The 27,856-nt window shown below is 37.0% G+C and overlaps 1 long non-coding RNA gene across 1 annotated transcript in view; it reads right to left on the reverse strand.

Moving 5' to 3' along the window:
- LOC119542170 overlaps window positions 1-27,856 on the reverse strand; it is a 96,331-nt gene that overhangs the window by 44,743 nt on the left and 23,732 nt on the right. Inside the window, exons 3-4 of the long non-coding RNA XR_005218427.1 lie at window positions 24,933-25,057; window positions 24,282-24,318 (exon numbers count right to left, since the gene is read on the reverse strand). This is a non-coding gene — a long non-coding RNA (uncharacterized LOC119542170). The remainder of the gene's footprint in view (window positions 1-24,281; window positions 24,319-24,932; window positions 25,058-27,856) is intronic.

Genomic DNA, 27,856 nt, shown 5'->3' on the forward strand with positions numbered 1-27,856 from the left:
TGGAGTAATGCTGGCATTTATAGCTACTGAACTCTGGCTCTGAGTCTCAGGTGTCACACAGATGCCCGAAGTTCCAGGGACCAACCAGGTTATACACAAACAGCTCATCATTTCAGGATTTAGAAATAACTGTTACTGTTGTAAGAGCTTACAATCTAGGAACCTTTACCATAAGGCTTCCCCTGATAACCTATGCGCTCACATTCAATTCTCAGAGTTTGCTCATTATAGTTAGTCCATATATTCGAGTTGTTATAATGTTTGTCTTTTCAATTCTGTTATTTTATGCAACATACTGTCCTCAAGCTCCATTCACCTAGTTGCATAACTCACAACTTCATTTCTTCTTGTATCCACTCAGTATTCCATTGTATGTATACACCACAGTTCAGCATTCCAGTTATCGGTTGATGTACCCTTAGGTCACCTCCATTCATTGTGAATCATGAATATTCCCACCATAAACACCAGTGTGCAATGTCCATTCATGTCCCTGTTCTTAGTTCTTCCAAGTGTGTACCCAATAACAGGGTTGCAGAACTGTATGACAACCCCATAGTTAGTTTCCTGTGGAAGCACCACACTGCCCTCCAGGTGGGCTCTGCATTCTACTTCCCTACCAATGGAAAATAGGTACATCCCTCTGTCTACATTTTCTCCAGCACTCTCTCCATCTATTTTTAAAACAGTTTTATTCACACACCATACAATCCATTCTAAGTAAACAGTCAATGATTCCTGGTATAATCACATAATTATGCATTTGCAATCGCAATCTACATGAGGACATTCCCATTTCTTCCACAAGAAAGAGGAAAAGGAGAAAAAAAGAAGAATAAAGATATAAAAGATAGAAGAAAAATAAAAATAAAGTAAAATACAATGAGAATGTCAGACAACACCACCGCCACCAAGAATCCCATATCACTCCCTTATATCCCCCTCTTATAGACATTTAGCTTTGGTATATTGCCTTTGTTGCAATTAATGGAAGCATCTTACAATGTTACCATTGACTATAGACTCTAGTTTGCATTGATTGTCTTTTTTATCCTATACCATCCAGTTTTCAACACCTTGTAATGTTGGCATTCATTTGTTCTCCCTCTTTCAAAAACATTTTTATATTTGTACATTTAATTACCATCATTGACTATTCTAGGTTTCGCTAAGTTATACAATCCCAGTCTTTATCTTCTATCCACAGTTGGGTGAGTCACATCTCCATGGAAACACTCAATCAAAAGATTCCACACAACAAGATTGAATTCAAAGTTCATGGCTCTTCTGGGGTCCATAACAGTCAGACCCAATGATGCAAATAGGTTGAAAGTGAAAGGTTGGAAAAAGATATTCCAAAGAGACAGTAACCAAAAAAGAAATGGGGAAGCTATACTATATCAGACAAAATATGCCTCAAATGCAAAATTGTTATAAGGACACAGAAGGACACTATAGATTAATAAAAGGGCAATCCACCAAGAAGAAATATCCATCATAAATATTTATGTACCTAACCAGGGTGCCCCAAAATATATGAGGCAAACACTGGCAAAACTGAAGGAAGAAATAGACACATCTACAATATTAGCTGGAGACTTCAATTCACCACTCATCAATAGATAGAACATGTAGACAGAGGATCAATAAGGAACAGAAAACTTGAATAATATGATAAGTGAACTAAACTTAACATATACAGAACATTGCACCCTAAAACAGAAGGGCATACATTCTTATCAAGTGCTCATGTGTCATTCTCAAGGATAGATGACACGTTGGGTCATAAAACAAGTCTCAATAAATTTAAAATGATTGAAATTATACAAAGCTATTTTTCTGACCATAGTGGAATGAAATTGGAAAACAATAGCAGGTGGAGAACTGGAAAATTCACAAATATATGGACATTAAACAACACATGCTTAACAATCAGTGGGTCAAAGAAGACACTGCAAGAGAATTCAGTAAATATCTTGAGATGAATGAAAATGAGAACACAGCCTATCAAAACTCACGGAATACTGCAAAGTCAATGCTGAGAGGAAATTTTATAGCCCTAAACACCTACATTTAAAAAAAGAAGAAAGAGCTAAAATCAAAGACCTCCCTGCACACCTGGAAGAGCAAGAAAGACGACAGCAAACTAATCCAAAAGCAAGCAGAGGGAAAGAAATAACAAAGAGTAGAGAAGAAATAAATGAAATTAAGAATAAAATAATAGAATTAACAAAACCAAAAGTTAGTTCTTTGAAAAGTTCAATAAAATTGGCAAACCCTTAGCTAGATTGACAAAAAAAGAGACAGAAGAAGCAATAAATAAAATCAGAAATAAGAAGGGGTACATGACTACTGACCCCACAGAAATAAAAAGGATGATAAGAGGATACTATGAACACCTATATGCCAAAAAATCAGACAACTTAGATGAAATGGAAAAATTCCTAGAGACACACAAAAAAACCTACACTGATTCAAGGAGAAATAGAAAACTTAAACAGACCAGTTATAAGGGAAGAGATTGAATCAGTCATCAAAAACATCCCAATAAAGAAAATCCCAGAACCAGATGCTTCACAGGTGAATTCTATCAAGCATTCAAAAAAATTAAAACCAATCTTGGGGTCAAACTCTTCCAAAAAAATCGAAGAGGAGGGAACCCTACCTAATTCATTCTATGATGCCAACATCACCGTAATACCAAATCCAGATAAAGATACTACAAGAAACTTACTGGTCAATTTTATCTAATGAATACAGATGCAAAAATACTCAACAAAATACTTGCAAATCAAATATGACAGCACATTAAAGAATTACATATAAGTTATGTTAGCAATTGAGGGTTCAGAAATAGACAAATATGGCAAATAGTATTTGACAAGGCTGCCAAGACCACTCAACTGGGAGAGAGTATTCTCCTTAACAAATGGTGCTGGGAGAACTGGATATCCATATGCAAAAGCAGGAAAGAGGACCCCTATATCTCACCTTATGTAAAAATTAACTCAAAATGGGTCAATGAGAACTAAGACCATAAACTCCTAGCAGAAAATGTGTGGAAGCATCTTCAAGGTCTTAGAGAATGGTTTCTTAGAATTCACACTCAAAGCGCAAGCAACAACAACAGCAAAAATAGATAAATGGGAACCCCTCAAAGTTAAAATCTTTTGTACTTCAAAGGACTTTGTCAAGAAAGTGAAAAGGCAGCCTACTCAATGAGCAAATATATTTGGAAACCACATATCCGATAAGGGTTAATATCCAGAATGTAAAAAGAAATCCTACAACTCAAAAATAAAAAGCAAACGACCCATAAAAAATTGGCAGAAGACTGGAATAGACATTTTTCCAAAGAGGAATACAAATGGCTAAAAAGCACATGAAAAGATTCTCAACCTCACTCTTATTAGGGAAATTCAAATCAAAGCCACAATGAGATATCATTTCACACCTACTAGAATGGCCACTATTTAAAACAAACAAACAAACAAACAAAAACACCAGAAAACTACAAGTGTTGGAGAGGATGTGGAGAAATCGGAATGCTCATCCACAGCCAGTGGCAATGTAAAATGGTACAGACACTGTGGAAGACAGTTTGGTGGTCCTTAGGAAAGACTAAGTATGGAATTGCCATAGAACCCAGCAATCCTGCTACTTGGTACATACCCAGAACTGAAAGCAAGGACTCAAACAGACACTTGCACGTCAATGTTCATCACAGCATTATTCATAATTGCCAAAAGGTGGAAGCAACCCATATGTCCATCATCTGATGAATGGATAAACAAAATGTGGTGTGTACAGCTATAAGAAGGAATAAAGTCCTGATGCATGCAACAACACACAACATACAAATATTGTATGATCTCACTGATATGAACTAATATTTATAATGAGCAAACTCATAGAGTTACAATCTGGAATATAGGTTACCAGGAGATAAAGTAGGGGTACAGATTGGGAACTGATGTCTAATTTGGGCAGAATTTCTATTTAGGTTGAATGTAAATATTTGGAAATGGATGGTGGTGATGGTAGCACATTGTTGTGAGTGCAACTAACAGTGCTGAACTATGTTTGAGAATGTGGTTGAAAAGGGAAATTTTGGGTCAAGTATATCACTAGAAAGAAAGTTAGAAGATAAAACATGGGACTAGACAACATAGTGAAACCTGTTGTGGACAATGGACTGTGGTTAATATTCCCAATGTTAAGAATATTCTTTCATGAATTATAATAAATGTATGACATTATTACAAGTGTTAATAGTAGGGTGGTATATGGGGAAAAATATACCTAATGTAAACTATGGACTAGAGTTAGCAATAACATTTTAATATTCTTTCATCAATTGTAACAAAGGTACCACACTAATGCAAAGTGTTAATAATAGGGTGGATATGTGAACACTGTATCTTTTACATGACTTTTTTGTAAACCTACAACTTTTCTAATTAAAAAAAAAATTAAAAAACATCATACTAAGTGAAAGAAACCAGACATAAAGTACTACATATTATATGATTCCATTTATATAAAATGTAAATATAAGTAAATCTACAGAGATTGAATTAGATTACTGGCTATGTAGGGTTGTGGAGTGACGGAAGGATTGAGAGTGAAAAACTGGGGTTTTTCTTTTTGGAGTAATGAAAAAGTTCTAAAGTTGATTGTGGTGATTAATGCACAACTCTGTGATTACACTAAAAGCATGATTGCACACTTTGGGTGGATTGCATAGCATGTGAATACATCTCAATAAAACTGCTTTATAAAAAGTTCACATTCATAATAGTGATAAATTTTATGCATCTGCTAAATGGTAGATGTTGCATTAGGTTTGTTTACATGTATGATTTCACTTAATCTTTACAAAAACACTAATAAAAATGAATATTACTTTCTACTTTTGGTAGAAATTTGACTCAGTTCACTTCCCATTTCTCATGGCTGTTAAGTGACAAAGCTGCAAATAGAAACCATGATCATAATTGCCATGTTATGTTTCCTTCATATTTTCTTCTTTAAAACTATTTTATTAATAAAATTGTCCTTTGACATAGAAATATCACTTTTAGGAGCTTGTCTTGAAAATGTACCTATAATAATATGAGAAAAATTTCACAAGACTTTTCATTGTGACATTATTTGTAATTGTCATTACTATTTGAAACAATGTATATCTATACACATATATCATGTATGCATAGATGTACACAAATAATATGTATATTTACTATGTAGTATAGTACTTTTTAAGTAAGAAAGAAGGCAAAATAAGTATATGTAAATATCTGCTTTCCAAACATTTGGGTGGAAATGGGATAGAAAGGAAAGGGAAGGGAATGCTACTTCTGAAAGCACATTGCTTTATAAAGCTTGACATTTGAAAAATTTTCCATTAAAGATACTAAACTGTATTTTAAATGATGAAGAAAGAAAAAAGACCTTAAAATTGAATTCTGAAACAGTCAACTATATATCAAATTGATAACATAGCAAAACAGAAAAACAAAAGAAATCCAAATTTCTTTTGAATATTTTACTCCAACTAAACAGCTTCAGTGGGATAGATTTTAAGGACCAAAAGAACTATAAGTAACTCTTAAACCTTTCTTGATAGATTTGTTTTTGGTAGTGTTCTGAGAGTAGGGTTGAGCAAATTAGTGAGTTAATATATTGAGTGTTGAGCCCAGCATGTGCTCTGTGGATAAAAAGGAGATTCAAATACAAAACAGGGAAAGAAAATGAAAGGGCATGTAAATAATTTGCAAAAGCATAAAAATGGCAAAAACCTGAATGAATAAGCAATGTTACAGGCACACAACTGAGTACTGTAGAGCTGTATGAAAACAAGAATGTTCTCTATGAACTGACATGCTTTTCTAAACTGGTCTGGAATCCTCAAACAAACAAAAACAAACAAACCAACAAAAAAACTGCTCTAGATTAAAGGAGTCTGAAGAAAAGTTGACAAAAAAGGCAATTCATGATTATCAGATTTTGAATGAACTCGGATATATGGAACTGTAGAAGGCATTATTGTGTGAAGTGTCATAGGGTATGCAATAGACAGACAATTCAGGGAAAAGTGTATGTGGAGAGGAGGGAGAGGAAGAACAGAGAGAGAGAGGGAGAGAGATAAAGAGATAGAGACAGGGAGAGAACAAAAAGAAAAAGGAAATGCAGAAAATGTTACCAATTGTGATCCTAGGTAACACATACACAAACACACACAGGCGTTCATTAACCACTTTTGCAACTTTTCTGAAGGTTTGACATTGTTAAAATAAAAAGTTGTTTTTGGGAAGTGAAAATTATTACATTATCTCCTCAGATTTGAATGAGAGCTAATATAAAATTCTAGGAAACCCATAATACCATTATTTTCCCTGAGCACATTGAAACATTGAAAACGTTACTCCAATTTTTCCCGATGTTAACTGTGCTGTCAATCTAATTACTGCTGTTTTGCATTTTTTTAAAAATCTGTCTCTCTTGAAGTTTATGATTTTTCTCCTTACTTTTGACATTCCATTTTCACTCTCTTAACAGTTGTGCATTGGTTTATGTTGCAAAGGAGAGTTATTAAGACTAAAAGTCACATTAACTTGCTGATATCAGCCTTTCAACTCAAAACTACCAGAAAGTAAAGGCGATGGTGCTTAAATGTATTGTAGTCTAGTGATACTTATCCAAAGAAGTTCTACTAAGTGGCAAATGAAGAAACTTCTCATCTCAACACAGACTGACAAGTCCTCTGAAATTCTGATAAGACCACACCTGGAGGCTGACTTCAGTTTGAGACATCTAAGCCCCAGACAGTTTGGAAGAAGTTCAGAGAAGAGTAATTCCAATTCTGACCAATACCACTCCTGATTAAAAAAAATAAAAATTTCAAAAAGCCAGAAACCCAACAACAACTGTCTACCCCCCACACAAAACCACAGCAATTAAAGAAAGGAAGGTCTGGATAGAGATAAAAGACCAAGCAAGTAACTAACCACACGAAAATGTACCTTAGGGCCTGCAACTGGTAACTACAGAACAGGGATGATCTGAGGCTGGAAATATTTGAAAGCCATTTTGCAGCAGCAGTAGAAATGCTTTTGATGAGATGTTAGTAATAAAGTAAAAAATATATTTTTTCAAATTCATTCTTTTTTTCCCTTAGCCTGAAAATTAACAAAATTGAATCAAGTCATAAACAGAAATAAGCATATTTGTATTTTTCTTGTCTGTAGTTGCTAATCATGGCTAAAAAGCCCCATCCTTTACCACCAATAAGAGGACCAAAGAAAATAATTTAAATTGTGCTTCTAAGCCGATCACATTTTAAACATATGCATGTAAAAATGTTTATAAACACATCTTATGTAAACATACTTAACAGGTATACATATTGCATTTTCTTACCTAGTCTCCTTATTTAAAATTTTGGTCATCTGAACAGCCTCTAATTTAGTGGAGTGACAACATAAAAACACATTTTACACAGAAGTACTTTGCATTTTAAAAAATTGTCTTTATTTTCAACATGATTCAATTAGCATACACTAGATGCCAATGGTGTGTTAGGTGCTAGGATTTAGTGATTCAGTAGGTTGTGGAGCTTACCTCTGAGCAGCCCACACTCTAGTGTAGAAGAAAATATTTTGCAAAAATAAATGATTTTCTTGTCTAAGTGCTCGGATAGAGATATGAGCAAGGCACAGTGGGGTGTAGGGTGAAAGCACAGGAGCTGAGCAACTGAGGGCTTCCTTCAGTTGGTTCTGGAACAATGAGACTAAACCAAAATAAAGATGCATGGTATCATACAAGGCAAACATTATTTCAATTGAGATATTCTATATGGAAATGCTCTAGAAAATGTAACTCAACATACAAAGATAAACTATTTCTCAAAACCTAGATGTCAGCCGAGGTGACTTAACGTTTTAAAATGCTAACTAAATTGACATGAATACCAAATAAATGCCCCATTTCCCCAAGAATTAGGAGAAGCTTGAGGACTTATATATTTCCCCATGAGCATGAGATCCAAGGCTACCCTTGAAGTATGGTGTTTGTGGTTTGATATCCCTACACCATATGTACTAATGGTCTGCAAAAGACCACCCACAGAGGGATATACAGCCATTTTCCCTCAATTTTCTCTCTCTTACACACATACATAATGTCTTGGTAGGCGTTGTCACCATGACAACACCAGTAAGCGAATTCCCTTTTCCCCCCAGTTCTTACTGATTTTTCCACAGGCCCCAGCTTCTCTCAGTCGTGCTTGTGTCTGTCTTTCTAATTTTAAATTGTGTTGGGCAATTCAGCCCCATCTCCCAAAGTTACCTCTACTTGAATCTTTACACATGCAGAGATTCATTAAGGCAGTTTGCCAAAGCACTGTCTTCAGGTTTGAATCTCTCTGCTTCATCTAATAGCCTCTGCAAGCAGGTGAATATAGATTTGCTGGATTATGTCAAACTTCATAAGAACCTAGGAACTCCAGTCCCTTTTGGTTTTAAATTACATTTCCTTTTTTTTTTCTGTGAATCTGACAGAATTTAGTGTTCGAGATGTTCATTAGGGAGTTCCACTGGAATCAGCACCTGTAGAAGGGGGGCAGATGAGAGGCAGGGACTGCAAGTGGGAGCTGAGCAATATGCAGACCTGAGAACGTTTACTCTGTCCTTCCCAAGTGGGAGTGTCCCGCCACTCCCCTGGGGGTCATGTGGCAATGTCTGAAGACATTTTGGGTTGTCAGAACCAGGAGGGGGATGATAAGGGCATCCAGTGGGTAGAGGCCAGGAATGCTGCTAAACATTCTACAGGGCACACGGCAGTCCCCACAACGAAGGGTCATCTGGCCCTGAACATCCATTGGCCAAAGTTGAGTAACTCTGGTTCCAGCTGACACCCAGAGGTGCACTGGAGCTAAAATGGCCCATCAGAATTGTCCCAAGTTGAGCTAAAATGAGCAGGGCCTTTATGACCCCATCTCCATCAGTAAGTGCTTGAGGACAGGCAGCGTTCCATATCTGAGGGAATCCTTGAGGAAGCTGAAGGCTGTCCAGTAGGGTACTCCTAGAACTTGGAGCCATCATGCCTTCCTTGAAGGGGGATGGGGTGACAAATCCCCATATGCATCGCTCTCAGTTAGTGCTCTGGGCATGGGCACAGAGAACAAATACTGTCATGTGTTGCTGAGGATAAAGAGAACCCCATGCTTTCCTGGGTGGTCAGTTTCTATTGGAGCATAGCTAACTATATGGCCTAGGATTTATTGAGTTCTAAATGTTAGACGAGGTGCACCCGGATGTCTTTATGTGCTTATGCCAACCATTCCAGAAGCTGATAATTCAACAAATCTGTCAGATTACCGACTCTGCTCAATTCAATGTTGACAGATGAAAATACTTAACCTTCATTTTACATAACCAAAAGCAAGAAATGTTGATTTGGGGATTTAAAACATTAGCATAGCAATAGAAGGGACCCTGGAAGACATTGAGTCAAATTCTGTATCCACAACAGCTCCAGAAAATTATGTTCTCCTTCATTATCTGCAGAGAAATGCAACTTTCTATATCAAGAAGCGATTCATCCCAATTTCAGATATTTCTAGTAGCTATTTTTTCCCTTTATTAAGCCTAAATCTATCTCCCTACAGTTTCTTCCCACTGCTCATAATTATGTCATGTGGGGATTTGTTTTCTATATGAACAATGCTCAGAGATATTTTGTTCCCCAATAGACTTTTTTTTCCCATATCAATAAAGTATTTTCCAAACAAAATACATTTTTTTCCCTTTAACCTTTACATGTCAGGAAGCATGGAATTGTCTCTGCTCATATGCCTGGCTATTATGAACTCAAAAATGATAGAGTTTAATTCTCCAACATTCCTTTGTTTTTATCTTAACCAAATAATTTTGCCTTACTGTTTAGAAAAAAACCAGAGTAAGAGTTTTTCTGACGGAGCATATCATAGACTGACAATCCAACACAACTTTCCCATTACATAAAAATTATCATTAATTAATGTTCGATATTTACAGAAAAAAAGGTTAATCAATGTTTGTGCTTATTTTTATAATGTCTGTGTCAGGAAAATAATGTTTGAAAAATAATGAAAACATAATCAGAGAAAAATAAATGGGATTTTTGTTTTTCTCATTATTTTCATTAGAGCAGTTTTTAAATTGCCCTTGTATTTGTTAGTTATTTCTCTGATATTTTAAATGCTTGAACCCCAAATGATATTTGAATGTAATGAGGTTTTTCCTTTCTGGAATGTAGTTCCTGTTATAAAAATAAGAATGATAGTGGTAATGAATAGAAGATGTTAATAATTATTCAGAATGGTTAATTCTAAGTTTAATAATTAACATAAAATTGCAAAAAGAAACAGTTGATCATGCATAATATGATAGTATAATATGACATTGCATAATCGGTCCAGAGGAAGTTAATGAGTACCCATTTGATATCCCTATTCCTTCATGTTTATGCTTATTAGTATATAATAATCAATAAAATAGTTGATGAGAAAATGGAGTCTATAAATAGTTCTCCATACGTCAGCCCCCAATGATGATATTTTCTTTGGAAAAATTATTCTTCTAAGTCACATTTTTAGGAGCCACGTTTAGCACATCCATTTCAGCTGGCAGAGGCAACTTTTATAGAGTGGGGAACTCTCATCTGCTATTAAAAGAAAAGAACATGAGTTTAAGAGAGCACTGAGAGCATTACATCATTGGCATAAAAAGAGCAATCCTTTCCTCCTACCACTTTCTAGGTTGTTCGAATTCTTTTGTGCAAATTCTTAACTGGCAGAACCTAAAACTAATTTTCATTTTCAATGTAGATATTTTGAGATAAAGAAAACATTAAAATGCCGTATGACATGTGTTCTGGTTTGTTGTGCTGCTGTTTTGCAAAACGCCAGAAATGGATTAGCTTTTATAAAGGGGGTTTATTTGGTTACAAAGCTACAGTCTTAAGGCCATAAGGAGTCCAAGATAAGGCATCAACCATTAGGTACCTTCACTGGAGAAAGGGCATTGGCATTCGGAAAACCTCTGTTAGCTGGGAAGGCACATGGCTGGTGTCTGCTTGCTTCCAGGTTGCATTTCAAAATGACATTCTCCAAAATGTCAGCTTCCAATGGCTGTCTTCAAAATGTGTCTCTCAGCTGCAGCTCTCTCCTGTCTGTGAATTTTTTTATAGGACTCCAGTGATTCAATTAAGAAACACCCTGAATGGGTAGGGTAACACCTCCATGGAAATTATCCAATCACAGATCTCACCCAGTTGATTGAGGCACATCTCCATGAAAACACTCAATCAAAGGATTTCAACCTAATCAACACTAATACGTCTGCCCCAACAAGATTGCATCAAAGAACACAGTGTTTTGGGGGACATAATACATCCAAACCAGCACAACATAGGATCAGACAACCGCTATAATAACCCCCAAACCTCAGTGGATTCATATATTCAAGGTTTATTTTTGTCTCATGAGACTGTATAATGCAGGTCTGTTGTGGGTGGGGAGGGCTCTGCTCCATGCAATAATTCAGCCCCTACCCAATCCAGGTTCTCAGACACTTCTATTTTTAAGCTCTGTGGAAGGACACTCAGTAGATTCTAGGGGCCCAGCTTGGAAGTGTCACACATCAGTTCTTCCCACATTTTAGCGAATAGAACTTAGTCATCTGGGCTTTGGAAAAGCTTGGGGATGTCTACCTGTGCTCTCAAGAACAAAGCCAGTATGAGATTTGGTGAACACACAGCATTACGTCAGCCACGGGTTGATACGTAGGCAATCACTTCTCTCATGTATTCTTTGCTCTCAGTTCTTACCCCCTGCCTATCCCTAGCACAGAGCTTTACAATCACTTTGTTCTATCCATTTATCCTAATTCACAAGGGGACTGAGAACCAGGAGGACCCTTCAGGATTCTTTAGGGCTAAGCTCTAGCAGGGGAATGGTCTGGTGCTCTTCAGAAGAGGGCATTTCTCCCTCATCAACTCCCTCTGCTCATTCTTGCCACAACCAAATTCATCAGCCAGTAACTTGCACCCCCCACCACACACACAAGCACACACACACACACATGCACACACACACACAAGCACACACACCTCACCCAAAGAAGGAGAGAAAGCACTAAAGGAGAACTCCATTGTCCTGTCTCGCACCACCCATCTCTTAAACCTCACAGCTGTGATTCTATTCCAGTAACTGTCTTACATTCAGAATACTGGTTTCTCTTTTCCTATTCTTTGATCCCTACACTGTATTCTCCCCACACCAGCAAGAATGATCTTTTGAAATTATACATTAGATTCCATCACAATCCTTGGTCAGCATTCTTAGAACTCTCCTTTACTTTTTTTTTTTAAATCATATTTTTTATTGTTGAATGCAACATATATACATAGAAGTGATAACTTTCTAAGTGCAATTTAACAAGTTGTTAGAAAGCAAATTTTAAAGAATGTTATGGGTTACAGTTCCACAGTTTCAGTTATTTCCTTATTGTGAAATATAACATATATGCAAAAAGGTAATAATTTTCAGAGTACAATTTAACAAGCAGTTATATAGGAAATTTCCAAAAATGTTATCAGTTACATACCATAGTTTCAGTTATTTCCTTATTGTGAAATATAACATATATACAAAGAACATATTCTATGTGAATTTAGGAACCCCCTACTTTATAAGTCAAGCCCTCGATCTTGAGGCTTGCTCTTGTGAAACTTATGATTGTAAAGGGGAGGCTAAGCCCCCCTATAGTTATGCCTAGGAGTCACCTCCAGAGAACCTCTTTAGTTGCTCACATGTGGACTTTCTCCCTCTAAGCCTAACTCTGCAAATAAATTCACCACCCTTCCCCCTGATGTGGGACAGGATCCCCTAAGTAAATGAGTCTCCCTGGCAAGGTGGGTCACAGATTCTGGGAATGAGCCTGACCCTGGTGTTGAGGGCTTGAGTTTGTCTTTTTGACCAACAGTGGAAAATGAAAGGCAACAAAATAAAATTCAGTGGCTAAGAGAATTCAAATAGAGGTGAGAGGCTGTCATGGAAGTTACTTCTATGCAAGCTTCAGCTAGATATGCCAAATGGTCACAGTATGATAAGCCCAAGTCCATAGTAGTTCTGAAAACCCTAAAGAATACCCAGATCCCTATCTGAGACTCTAAAAGTTTCACTCACTAAGTTTATTCTTCAAAAACTTAAATCCTCCAGAGAACTAAGTCCCAAAACCCAGAGGCAACAGCCTCTTCAAGAACATCAACCAGATATGTACAATTTTCCCATAATGTCGACACCCCTTTTCAACATGAACAGGTTAGAGTGGACACTCCTTGAAGATTGGAAAAGTGATTAAAATAGAGAAAGGGTAGCAACAGACAAGATGTAATTTGACAAAGATTTATGAATCCTGAGTCTTTATATAATTTTCCTTTTCTTAGTTGCTAGGGTATTAGAATAGTTTGAAGGAAAGAATTGAAATGGCGAAACTGTAACCCATAGCATCCTTTGAAATCTGCTCTCTAGCTACTTGTAAACTGTAATTTGAAAGTTATCTTTCTTTACTTTTACAACATGGCTCAATCATTTGACTAGAGTCTACTGGGCCCCATGTGATTTGAACCCTACATATGTATCCAAACTCTTTTCTTGGTACTCTTCTCCTGGATTTCTCTGCTCTCTTCATGGAGCCTTTCCCTTTCTTTGAATAAATGAAAACTGTTCTCACCTTAGGGCCTTTGTAACTTGCTCTCAGATCTTACTTCTTTTGGGTTTAGCCTAAATACTCTCTCCTAAGAAAGGCTGCCCATGATCATGCTATTTAAAATAGCCCCAAGATTCTACCCTATCTCTATCCCCTTATCTGAGGAACTTTTTTATTATGGCATTTAAGATAACTTGAAATCATGGAATGTATTCATGTGTTTACCTGTGAATTGTCTAAAATGTTATTTCCATCACGGCAACAGACTTCCCTGTTATGATGGGGGGCAGTTCGGGTGCATCTGCCGTTTTTCCCTGGGATCCACAAATCAACGCTGTGCTTGCGGCTGGATGTATTAGCCTGGTTCCTAGCATGGGATGATAAATGCAGGCTGATTTCTCTCTCAGGAGTGCCTTGAAGTAAAACCCAACCCCAGGCAGATAGTGGCCTGCCAGCACATTCCTGCCCCTTCTGCACATCACTTTGTACACATCCACTGGATTCCACCTAGATGAAATGCATATGTTTTATGTCATCTGGCCCAGCCCCTTTGCTATATCTTTTCCCAGTGGGGAGGGCACGGAGTCCTTCCACGATGACACAAGAAGGGTGTGTGCATGAACCATCTGTCTGAGTTGGTATGGAGTGAAACCCGCTGGCCCACTAGTGAAGCTGGCCTTGCTCTGTAACTTCTCTATGTGAGTACACATTGTTCCATCCAGCACCTGTGTGAGTCTCACTTTTGCTGGCAACCCTGTCACCTGCAAACCGGGCAGTGGGCTGGCCTCTGGCACTGCTGTTCTTGGTGGTAGGCATTGTGATGCTCTCTGCTTCTCTCCATGCAGTGACACCCTTCCCCAGGAGGGGATAGCAGATGTCTCTTTCTTGGACATCTTCCTATTCACTGAACCTAAAATAATGCCTGGCATGTAGTAGTTACTCAGTAAGTGTGTTGAATAAATTAAGGGATGAATCAATAAATGAAGGGACACTTTAATCAGTCCTACAAGGATGGGTGGGATTTTGCTAAGTGGTAACTAATCATAGGGCATTCAAGACCAAAGGACCAGGATCATCAAAATTATATTAATTGGAAAACAAGTTTAGAACAATTTAGCTGAATGAAACAGTATTTCTAATATTCTCATGTAATTTGTTAGGCTTATGAATTAAAAAATAAATAGAACTTTTAACTGAGCTAAACTAAACAGCTTTTAGTTGACCTTTTTTTCTATATATTGCACTGGGCCAAGCAATCTTTGACTATTCAGTTTCTGGGACATGTGTAAGTGTATACTTTAAATATATTTTAACCATTATCTAATTCACAGTCACTATCCAATAGTCAATATTTAATTCTACCATTATCCTAGTGCCCTTTATTAAATTTATAGAGGACAAAGACTTCATTTTTTGAGGTTATAATTAATTTAAAGCATGCATTTTAGTATTATAAAATATTGAAATTTATACTATCACACATCTTATTCTAAATTAACATAACGGACATTATGCTTTACAATAAAAATTAAGTATCACTTGAACTTTACATTAATAATCACACTATATACTTCATAATATTAAATTTGTCTAGTCTGAAATTGCTGTTGAATTATTGCAACCTTCTTTTCTGTATAGGTATAAAAAGAATTTGCTATGTTTCCAAACCTCAGTAATGTTAACTATAATTATTTAAATTGCCAGGTTAAAGGTTAGGGAAATTTCCAATTGTTATGCAATCTAGAAATAATGAAAGACAAAAAACTGCTCTGCTTTTATCTTCTTTGATTGAGTTATCCTTACCACTTCAATTATAGGGTGGTATATAATAGACTGTCAAATTAAAAGTCCAATATTGTAACTCATTGTCACATAGTTTTATAATGCTAAACGAAATTAGCATTGGAAATGCAAAGGAATTTCTTGCCTTAATCTTGTTTCCTGTGTTAAGGTTGATTTTTCATATTTCTTCCATACATGAAACAAATGTTTCCTTCAGCTTTTCTTTAATTGCCTAAGGGTTAATCCCTTTTAACAACAGGAATCCCAGATATTTGCAGGCTTTCCTCAAACCTCAACAATGTGACTTATACTAGCAGTGAATTCATCTGTCATAGTAAGATGTGCTTTTTCCATTTGTGTGGACTTTGGGGTAAGTTAGGCCACTATGGTTTATTGTTGCTAAAGTTCCTTCCGATATATTCTGAATTGGCAGTGAATTCCAGATCTTCAACAGAAAAGCAGCCAGGCCTAAGTTGGCACATTTTCAAGGTTAAAGTCCAGGCCAATGGTCTTCTGATTCCAGTGCTTGGTCTTCTGAGTCCTTACTGGTTGTGTGCTCACCACATGATGTACCGAGATTTGCTGAGGTATAGTTATTTGTACCATAGTAGAGCCTATGTGTTGGAATTCTTTTGCCCTTACAACCCAAGGCATCATACAGCTCATTGCAAACAAAGGCATCTTAATGTAACTAGAGCTTATAATTCTCACTTAAGACCAATGCCCTCTAACTTGTTGTGAAAACACACCACTCTTCTTGGAACTTCTCTTTGGAATTTATATCTACTGGGCAGCTTCTGTGGCTTTCTGTTACAATGTTTGCCATCCCCCAGCATCCTTCTAGAAGACCTCCAGATTAATTTCTTGTAGCTGTCTGCCTTGGGGCAGAGATCTGTGCTCTATCCTTTGTGATCTATCATCATGCTCTATCAATCAGACTTCCAGTTGGCTTGGCTTTGATGCCCATGTCAGTTCACCTGCTCTCTTTAAACCTACCACAGAAGTCACTTGGTATATAAAATATGAACAAGCTAATTTTTTATTATCTTAGGTTACCCAATAACACAGACAGTAACTGAAATGAGAAAAGTGGAAATGGCATTGCTGGAAGAGAGAGAAATTGATACAGTGCTTAGTCATAAGGTGACTGAAATCCAAAAGAAAAAGTGACAAAGAAGTTACTGCCAAAAGGAGGTGAGGGCACACATCCTCACTCAACTTGCCAATCTAAAAATCTCCAAAGGAAGTCAGTAGCAGACCTAATTCATGGCATTTTGGCATGGATTTTTATGATGTTTTGTCCATACAGTCAAATATTGTGTGTTGAATTGAAAAATAAAAAAAAAAATGATCTGAATCTGTGTTTTTCATGCTCAATAACTTTGACGCAAGGCAACATGTGACAAAGCTCACAAAACTTCTGGTTAGCTAGAAAGTGTTAACTGTTCTCCAAATATCCATACAGCTTCTTGAGTATGGACCTCTTTGATACAGTCTGAGGCAAGGATCGAACTGGTGACACTATTTGGATAGCCCAAGCCCAGGGTGGTGAGGGTGAGGAGAAGAGCAGAAATGATGGAAAGAAATGTGGTACAATTAACTACCATGATAGCCACACCTTTAAAGACAAGCTGTGAAGAGATACAACTGGTGGCTCAGAAGTGTGTTTGCTTAGCACACAGGATTTTTCTGAAAGGTTTGTTGGAAGAAACCATAGCACAGAGAAATCCATGAAGGGGGAAAGGAGGGGAGTTTGTTAACTCAGTATCTTCCAGTCTTCCAGTTCCCATGGTCACAACACACCCTATGGAGAGCAAACTCTTTCAAACCTGAAGATTTTGGTATCCAGCCCCTTGTCAGCTGCCCAGGCAATGAAATGCCATGCTATATGTTGCAACATTTCATCTGGGTCCAGAAATGGAGGTGCAGATCAGCCCGGAGAAGTGTCTGACCATGAGAGGGAAAGAGGCAGTTAAGGAAAATGATATTTATGTCCAAGATAGTCCTTCTTCCCTCAAATGACTCAGATTCACTAGCGCCTCCCAATATGTCAGCTCACTGGGGAAGTCACCAGGGTAGGTCTATAGACCCAAGAAATGACCACAACCCAGAACTGCAGTTTTCACTTAAATCCCCATAAGCCCTCTTTCTAACTGGTGGACCATGGGGGCATAGCAGATCTCCAGGTATCAGTGTCACCTTGAATTCCATCTCAACATTCTTTAAATAGTCTTTAAATTTCTGCATATTTCCCATTCTCCAGTATTCAATGACTTCATCAAATGGCTCCAAGATCGGGGAACAACTAGAGGGATATTTACTTCATATACTTGCTGTGGAATTGTAGGATCCTTCCTCAATATACCCAGCCTCCCTTTCCAATAGTAGAGATGCATCTGGGGTACCTGACAAAGCTTATATTTGAAAACTGGGTAAGTAGCTATAATTTCCCCTGCATCAGCTGCCATTAGGCTTCTACTGACCTATTCTGGATTTTTTCCAGTGATACACATCATGCAGTACCCTAGTCAGCTGCCTATCTGTCTCACCTCCTGGAAATACCATGGCCTGTGAGCTGCCATCAGATATATTGGTGGGTCTTGGCTCTGTTGGGTTCTCTGGCCCCATTGCCCTTTATGGTGGTTATATCCATCATGGGCATGATGATTAATTACCATTACTTTCCTCTGCCTTTTCAGAATCCCATCTTCCTTAAAGATAATAGGGAGGCCAGGAAATCCCATACCAAAAATCTCAGCCTACAGAAAACAGTCACTTCCAAGCTATCAAAGACTCTGATAACCTCCCCCCACCACCATTTCCTATAGGGGATTTCTTACTGAATTAGTGAACAGAAGATCCTTTTTCCTCTCCTGGGGAGCTTGGCCACATAATGGGTTCTTGAACTATACCTAGAGAAGTCTTTACTTCATTCTCATAAACTTTATGATCCCCTTTAACCTTCTGACAAGGGAGCTCTTGCACTTCCACTTCATTTATTCTTGGCCATCACTGAGTCAAGGCTTCCAGGCACAAACTCAGAACATTATTAGGGCCAGCTCCCCAAGTCCTTTCTAAAACACTAAATCCTGAATCCTGAGTCAAGATATTTAGGACCCACTCAGCCTTATTTTCTACTTCTTTTCCCAGTCAAAAATCTCAAGACTTACACCCACAAATGCTTTCCAGGCTCTTGCCACCTCCTATTAGCCAGCTACTGTCATTACTTTTCCATTATAGGCTATTTCTTCTTGGAGGGTAGCTTTGACTTCTTTTTTTGTAGGCTGTGCTGAGACTGCTTTGGTTACAGCCTATAGGGGATGTGGTGGGAGCAAATCTTGAGGGGACTAAATGTCATATTGCAAGGCGCCTGCCTCGTATGAAGTCATTTGCCTGGTCTCCAGGTAAGAGGACAACAGAGAATACAGGGGGGCTGAAATTTGTGGTTCTTTATGGTCAGGTCCATCCAGCCATTGTCCCCTCACATCTCTGTGCCCCACTCTTTTCTAACTTGGTCACAGAAAAACTACTGAGCCTGCAAATTTAGTGCCCTCTAGCTTTCTGAGCACAAATTAATTTAGATAATTTAAACCCCTGAGCTAATTACCCCAAGGCTTTAATTCTACCATTTATAAGGTCTCTGCCCTTGTCAAACCTAATTTCCTCACATCACAATCCTTCTAACTAACATGGCTTCCATAATTACTAAGTGCCTGTCATTTGGCTCCCCAGTGCCTCACCCTACACTTGCACATCAGCTAACTAGCCACAGGTGGAATGCTTAAGTAATTAGATGCCACTCATGCCAGTGGTTTTTGTTTTCAGAGAGCTAAGCAATCTAAATCCAAAGCCCTGTCCTGAGCACAAATTGTGTTATCCTTGGCACTCTAGTGGGTAGAGCCTGAGGCAAGTATTAAAGTGCTGACAACCTATTAGGAGGTTCAAGCTTGGGGCTCTGAGGAACAGAAGGTAACTGAGCCAGGAAAGACCCCATCAAGGAAACTGGGAAAGGGTACAAAGTTTGTGACCCCCAAATTTTACCAAAAAAAAAAAAAAATGATACTTATAAACATTGAAATATTTAGTCATTTGTAATGTTTTCATGATCTTCTTATACTCTGAACCAATATAGTTATATTTGGGGGGCATAATGTTCGCTGCACTCGTTATATGACGTGAACAAAAAACTGCACTATTTTGAAATCAGCAGGTGGCACACACATATTTAGCAACAAAATATATAGAATCTGAAACAGCATCTCTTCTAGGTCTTCATGAATTAGAAGTAGCTCATATACATACAGGAATGAAGATCTTTAAACATGTCATATTATACAGAAAATATCTATGTTAATGATTTGAGAATACATCAGAAATATGAAATCAATAAAATAGGCAATATCAAGCGTTCCAATCACCTTCAAGGCCCAGCTCAAATGTCCCTTGTTTTTAAAAATTGCCCCCAAATATGACTGGTTACTTCCTTATATATTATATGTATTCATACAATCTATAATGTATCATTTTACATTGCACCCATCTTTCTTCACAACTTGAATATGTGCATTTCTTTTTACTATATCGATGAATAACAAAAAAGACGTTTTTATTTTCAACTGCTTTACGCTTCTCAGTACTTCTATTTACCTTTTTCAATAATGATTCTACAGACATTTCTCCAGGCACATTAGGTCCTCAAACTCTTCTTCAAAACATTCCCTCAGGAAAGGAACTGACTCTTGGTTTACCAAAATGTACACGAGTTAAGCAGTTTAAGGATCTATAACTAATATTAAATACAGATCTCTCAATTTGAAATTTATTACTATTTATTATACCTCAAAAAATACAAAACAATGATTATCTGAAAGAGAAGAAAAAATTTGCTTTGAAAGTATAGGTATATATTGGTTTGTACCTAACTCCTTGCACATGTGTGTGTATGTGAGTGTGTGCGTGCATATGGATGAAATTAGCTTTTCCCTAAACTGAAAAATTAGAATGTTTCATGAAATTAATGGAAAGAGTATCCTAGAGAGAATAAAGGGAGGCCTGGATAAATTAAAGATTTTATCTCCAACCAAACTAGAGTAATTGGCTAAATTGACTTGTCTTAAAGAGACACGTACTGAGGCATTGCAAAATAAAGAAAAGATAAAAGGAAATTAGAGAACGTAATATGGCATATAAACAGCAATAGTTAGAAATAAAAGGAAGACTGAAAATCCCATTGTGGAGGGGAGAAAAGGTTTACATGGATGTAAGTGACAAAATGTATCTATTCATTATAGGAAAAGAAACCTTAGCATTTTTCAAGTGATTTATGGACAAAAATCTCCTTGTATTCAGATTTGCTCCTACACCTTATATGGGATAAGAACAAGACATAAATTAAAGTAAAAATATAAAAATATAAGAAATGGTAGCCAATTACTCCCTGGCCTATTGCAATTGCCAAAGGATTATATTCTTTTTAGATATTCATAAATGCAGAGGTGCATAGTGAAACAGATATGTTATTAGACAATTTAAAGTTCTTGTATTTTTCAATCACTGCCTGATGACTTTTGATGCTTTTTTTTTCATAGTTTCAATTGCAGAATTGCCATTACAATCCCCCAGATTTAGTTAAGTAAAGGGGGCTATTTAGGCAAACTTGAAGTGACATTCATGAATTATATGTGGTAGAGTGGACAACTGAATTATATCTTTATACATGCTTTTCTTTCTAAGAATCTAACAACATGAAATGAAAGTGGACAGGAAAAATTAAAGTCGTGTTTCCTGATAAGAGTCCATAAGGAAGATTTATCATTTATCTTTAAGTTGGGGCTGTGTCATGATCCTAAGGTCATGTCCAATGTCAACCACCCTAAGCATGACAAGGAAGAACAACTAAAATATTCACTATTTCACCTTTGCATATGTGCATACCACTTTTTTTTTTTAAAAAAAGCAGTTTTATTGAGATACATTCACATACCACACAACTCATCCAATGGCTTTCAGTATAATGATAGAGTTGTGAATTCATCACCACAATCAATTTTAGAACATTTTCACTACTCCAAAAAGAAAAACCCAATACTCCTTAGCAGTCACCTCCCAAGCTGTTTATTGTTCCCCAGCCACTCATAACCACCAATCTAATTCTGTCTCTATAGATTTACTTATATTTAAAGAATACTAAAATATTACTCTTTGCATTAGGTATATTTTCGCATACACCACTCTTATTATTGACAACTTGTACTAGCGATGTACATTTAGTATGTTCATGAAAGAACATTCTTATATTTGTACTATTCACCATAGACATCGTCCACCACAGAGTTCAGTGTGTCATACAGGCCCATGTTTCATCTTGTAGCTTTCATTCTAGTAGCATACATGACCTAAAACTACCCCTTTTGTCTACACTAACACACATAATTCAGCACTGTTAATTATGCTCACAGTAATGTGCTACCATCACCTCTATCCATTTCCAAACAATTACAATCAACCTAAATAGACATTCTGCAAAATTAAGCATCAGCTCCCTATTCTCTATTTCCATTCTATTTCCTGATAACCTAATTCTGGATTTATGGGTTTGCTTGCTATACTTAGTTCATATCAGTGAGATCATACAATATTTGTCCTTTTGTGTCTGGCTTCTTTTCACTCAACATAATGTCCTCCAGGTTCATCCATGTTGCATGCATCAGGACTTCATTCCTTCTTACTGCTGAATAATAATCCATCATAGGTATGTACTGTATATGCCACATATGTTTATCCATTCATCAGTTGATGGGCACTTGGGTTGTGTTCCAGTTTGCTAATGCTGCCAGAATGCAAAACACCAGAGATGGATTGGCTTTTATAAAGGGGGTTTATTTGGTTACACAGTTACAGTCTTAAGGCCATAAAGTGTCCAAGGTAACACATCAGCAATCGGGTACCTTCACTGGAGGATGGCCAGTGGTGTCAGGAAAACCTCTGTTAGCTGGGAAGGCAAGTGGCTGGTGTCTGCTCCAAAGTTCTGGATTCAAAATGGCTTTCTCCCAGGATGTTCCTCTCTAGGCTGCAGTTCCTCAAAAATGTTACTCTTAGTTGCACTTGGGGTATTTGTCCTCTCTTAGCTTCTCCAGAGCAAGAGTCTGCTTCCAACAGCCATCTTCAAAATGTGTCTCATCTGCAGCTCCTGTGCTTTCTTCAAAGTGTCCCTCTTGGCTGTAGATCCTCTACAAAATATCACTCACAGCTGCACTGAGTTCCTTCTGTTTGTCAGCTCATTTATATGGCTCCACTGATCAAGGCCCACCCTGAATGGGTGGGGCCATGCCTCCATGGAAATTATCTCATCAGTGTTATCACCTACAGTTGGGTGGGGTGTATTTCCATGCAAACAACCTAATCCAAACATTCCAACTTAATCCCCACTAATATGTTTGTCCCACAAGATTGCATCAAAGAATATGGCTTTTTCTGAGGGATGTAATACATTCACACTGGCACAGTTTGCTTCCATATCTTGGCAATTGTGAACAGTGCTGCTATGAACATCACTGTGCAGAGGCTGTTCATGTCCCTGCTTTCAGTTCTTCTGGGTATAAACTGGTAGCAGGATTGCTAGATCAACTGGTAGTTCTATACTTAGCTTCTTGAGGAAATGCCAAACTTTCACAACAGCTGCACCATTTTACATTCCCATCAGCAGTGAATCAGTGTACCTCTGCATCCCACTGTAAGCAACAATTAAAATGTTCACTATTTGACCTTTGCATCTCTGCATCCCACTTTTAGTCAATGACTTAAATGTGTCTCTTTTGTCTTCTTTTTGAGTTATTATTGAATGCAAATAAATGAAAGTGTCTTTAGATTTCATGGAAATACTGAATTTCACACACCTTACACTTTAGAGAATAGAGCCAATCTTGGTTATCATTTCAAATAAAACACTCATGATGGTTTAAACATGAAGAGAGGAAAATCATGACCAATATTGCTTTGATTTATTGAAGAACTAATTTAACATCTTGCCCTTAGAGTAAAATGGCCAGCCTAATGATCCTACTTCCTCCCTGCCCTTTCTCTAATGTTTATTACCCAGAAAGATGTACTGTCCTGGCTCTTTTCCCAAGAATCCTATCATTCCTGCATATTTCCCCTGTGCAGGTGTGACAATAGTAGCACCTGGAGACAATCACTGGGCTTTGCAGTCTAATGCTTTTGTGACTCTAATAATGAGAATTCCAGTTCAAGGTGGTATCATGGTATCCTGGTCAGAAGCTAATGTGGCACTTTTGTTTAGGGCTGGCCTCCCAAAAGAAAACATGTGAAATGAATAACTGTTATTATGATACGAAATATCCTTGCTTTCTAGTAGAGCATAATGAAATGGATCTTATGGAGTTCATACAGCCAGTTTTCACCAGGTTCTTATGATGAATAATGCATGACAAAGCCAGATGGGGAGAGTAGACATTTGCAGCCAATGACCCCCACCCATAATGCTCTGTTGGAAGCATTTAGTGTTGGGTAAGTCAGGAGCTGTGATCCCATCAGGACTCTGCAGACACTCTAGATGTTGGCACTAAGCACATATCATAAGGGCATAAGATCCTCAAAATGTTTCAAACTTCCAAACTCCTTCCTCTTTGTCTAGCCTGGATAATGACTTGTTGGAAACCTTAAGGCAGCCCATGAACTATTTAGTATTTGATTTGGAATGATTTATTTAAATTCTCCTTGGCTTACCTTTGTTGTGCAATAGCAAAGATGTTGCGTTCTTCTCCTGGAAAGGAAGAGAGAGTCCAGTACCGTACACATCTCTGGCTTGCTCTATTGTGATTGGTTTTACTTGAAATGAGGCTCGAGTATTCTAACATGTTTAGATTCAAGTAGTAGGAAAAACTTCACTTTCAGTCTGGTTGGGGAATAATCTTTTGTGTATTGATTAGATTTTATTTTATGCGCTAACTGAATACAACCCAAATGCTAGGACAGGTAGAATGTGGAAAGAGCAGGGAAAGCCTTAGTGGAGGAAGCAGGAAATTCATCTGCATGTTGAATGATCATTTCTTAATTTTATCTCTACTTAGGGGGAGATGTGGATGGCTAGAGAAAAGTGTCAGAAAGGAGGGGTTGGGCATGTTGTGTTCCAGGCATGCTCACAATTCAATATGGTATGCCTTATTTATTTATTTTTTCTTTTGGATTGTAATGGAAAATCACACGGGTTGCTTGGGGATATATCTTAGCATTCTCTGAATGTCTGTTCAGGAGAGTAACCATTATTATTGAATAGACAGAGAGAGGAACCAGCTGTGTGTAACATGCCGGTGACTTTCCAATTAGTGTGGAGGAAGATAAATGTGTGAACCTCTGAATGTATATACATTTACTTACCCATGTAATGATGATGATGATGATAAATAGCTAAAATGTATTATTTACTAAATGCTCTGTATGAATTATATCCCTGGATCATCTTCAACACATGAGGTAAAAAATGCTTTTAGCTTCATTTAGACCTGAGGAAACAAATAAATGGGGTTAGCTACTTTTTCCCAGTATCAGACCTGACCCAAAGGCCACCATGATTAACCGTCAGACACTCTGCTTCCAATGGAAGATGACATTTCTTCAGCATGAATTTTTGTGTCCTGTCTCATATCCCTTTAACGTATATGATCCTTCAGATCATATAGTCAAAGATATATGATCACAATTAGAGTTCTGGCTGGCAAATACTAAATAAAGGCCAGGAGCAGAGAAAGAAGCTTTTTTCATATGTCATGCATCTCATTGGAGAATCACTGATTAAAACAACAGCCATAATGAGCATACAATAGTGACTTCCTCACTCACCCTCCGAAAATATTGACATCAGCACAAATCAACCCTGGCTGTACAGTTCTATTACCCAGCCTGCTTCAAAAAGAGAAAACAGGAAAAAGCAGTTTTGGGGCTCCATGCTCAGAGATCCTGTGTCATGGAGTTTGGGCTGGGGGGTTGGTATTTTTATGCCCCTCTAAGTGATTCTTATGTGCAGCCGGGACTGAGAATCAGTGACATCCACCGATGTATTGTTAACTGTTAACATCAAGGGAGAACAATCTCTTTACTGGACTGAACTTTCTGAGGAAAAGAGATGGAAAATCAGAAAGCAAGATCAGAGTCAGACTGTGCCTTTCCACGCTCCCTTAATTTCTTCACAAGAACTGTATCTGCCCGTAAGTTGTAGCCACATGCTTCCTCTCTGAAGATCGTTTTAGCTCAGACTAAGCAGCAGCAGAACAAGTGTAGAGCAAGACTAAGACCATTCAGTAGGAATTAACATCCAAGGTCAGTGAATGTTGATCCACAGATTCTTCTCTACCTGTATGTCGCATTATGCTGAAAATGTTTCTGGTGAGTATTTTTGCATAACATTTGTATATGTAGTTGTACATAGGCAGAAAAAAAATTTATGTGCTTAAATAAGTTAGTGGAACACTATATATTTTATCCTTTTTTAGAATTTAAAAATGTGTGATAGCTGAAATTTTGATTCTGTATGAAGTAAAAAGAATAAATGTTTAATGTTAAATTCTGCCAGTCAAATTGACAATGAAATTTTTCTCACACAAGACAACTTATATTATGAGGAATCATTAAACAATGGAAAACATTGTTTGATTCATATAGAAGTGATACAGAAAATCACTAAGGTATCAACACTACAATTATTGGTAAAAATGATGTTGCATCTTATTGCAAACCTCTAAGTGATGATGAAAATCTGTATAATATACTCTAGCTAATGGATCAAGGAATGAATTATAGGTACCCGAGCTGAGCTTATATCCAATAAAAGATTATAGACCTGGTATAATTTTTTTTTAATCCTTGTTGTTGTAGTCACTGATTATCTGTTATTATTAGTATAACCACTGGACCAAAAAATTTATTTAACAGTTTTTCCATTCATCTTAAATGAATGCTATTATCAACATTTTTGGTGTAATATATTATACTTCTGCTATGAGCTTTATTGGTCTAGAATCAAAGTCACTGGGTAACATACTGTTACAAACCTTCAATTAAAGATAGTAGCAACGTTAAAACCATGGAGATTGAATGTTGAAATTTAATCAGGGAAGTAAGTTCTCAGCTCAAATGTTGTTTAAAAAAATCCCTAGGACTACTGAATGAGTCTACAAATTCCTTCCAAATTTAGCAACCCCTTCCCCAATACAGTTCTAAATTACTTTTTCAGTAATTTAGATATATCTACTTCCTTCTTAAAAATCCTTTGGCACTTTGTACCTTTGTCCTGGCTCCTATCAACTTGACCTGTAACTACCAAGAGAGACCATAAACTCCCAGATGATGGACACAAACTTTGGATTCCCTATCGTGCTTAGCAAAATGACATTCAAAACAACAGGGCTCAGTGTGTTGTGTTTTTTAATGGTTTACTTTAATTGAAATGAAGTAATAATGACTTACATACATGGAAATTTTCCCTAACCTTGAAAAATGAATGAATCACAGGACACCTATATTAGTGGCCTGATCTCTAATTTTATCTGCTTCCCAAATGTGGTCATCACACTAGACTTATTTGGACCTGCCTCAGGACACACTTCAAGAAAGCTTCCAACAACAAGTGTACCCATGGCCTTCCCGAAAATAGAATGATTTATGTTCATGAATAAATGCAGCAATTTTTCAGATTCTGTGTCTCATGTTTTCTTATTTCAGCAAAATGTTAACTATAGGAAAACAGATACTGCATTTCATTGTCTAAATAAAGAGGCAGCTTTGTGTGGCATGGCACACAGCAGAACTGGTTTAAAAATTTTTATCTTAAATCAGATCAATCATTATTGACAATATTTTTATATTTCTATTTAATATTTATTTTTCACTATAGTTATATTTTATTATATTGCTATAGATAAATTTTATTTATATTTATACATTATATCAAAATATATTACTTACAATTATATTTAATACTATGAAATGACAAGAATCATTAGTTAAATAGTAAAGCTATAGCAACCCTACTGATCTAATGGCCTGTATTTCTGTTCAGAGAAAATATCAAACGTATTCAAATTACTTAAAAAGTGCAAATAATATATTTCCAGCTTATGACTTGAATTTATATTAGTTTGTACATTAACAGGGTAAATGGAAAAACTGGTCATGAGATTGAAAAGCACTGGCTTCCTTTATCTTGATATTCTAAGGAGTACGCCTGACAAATGCTTGTTTTTTCATTAACTATTTTTGAATTATGCATTCTTTAAAATGTACCCAAATATCCATATATATTTATT

The sequence above is a fragment of the Choloepus didactylus genome, chromosome 8 (assembly GCF_015220235.1).
Source record: "Choloepus didactylus isolate mChoDid1 chromosome 8, mChoDid1.pri, whole genome shotgun sequence".
Taxonomy (NCBI): domain Eukaryota; kingdom Metazoa; phylum Chordata; class Mammalia; order Pilosa; family Megalonychidae; genus Choloepus; species Choloepus didactylus.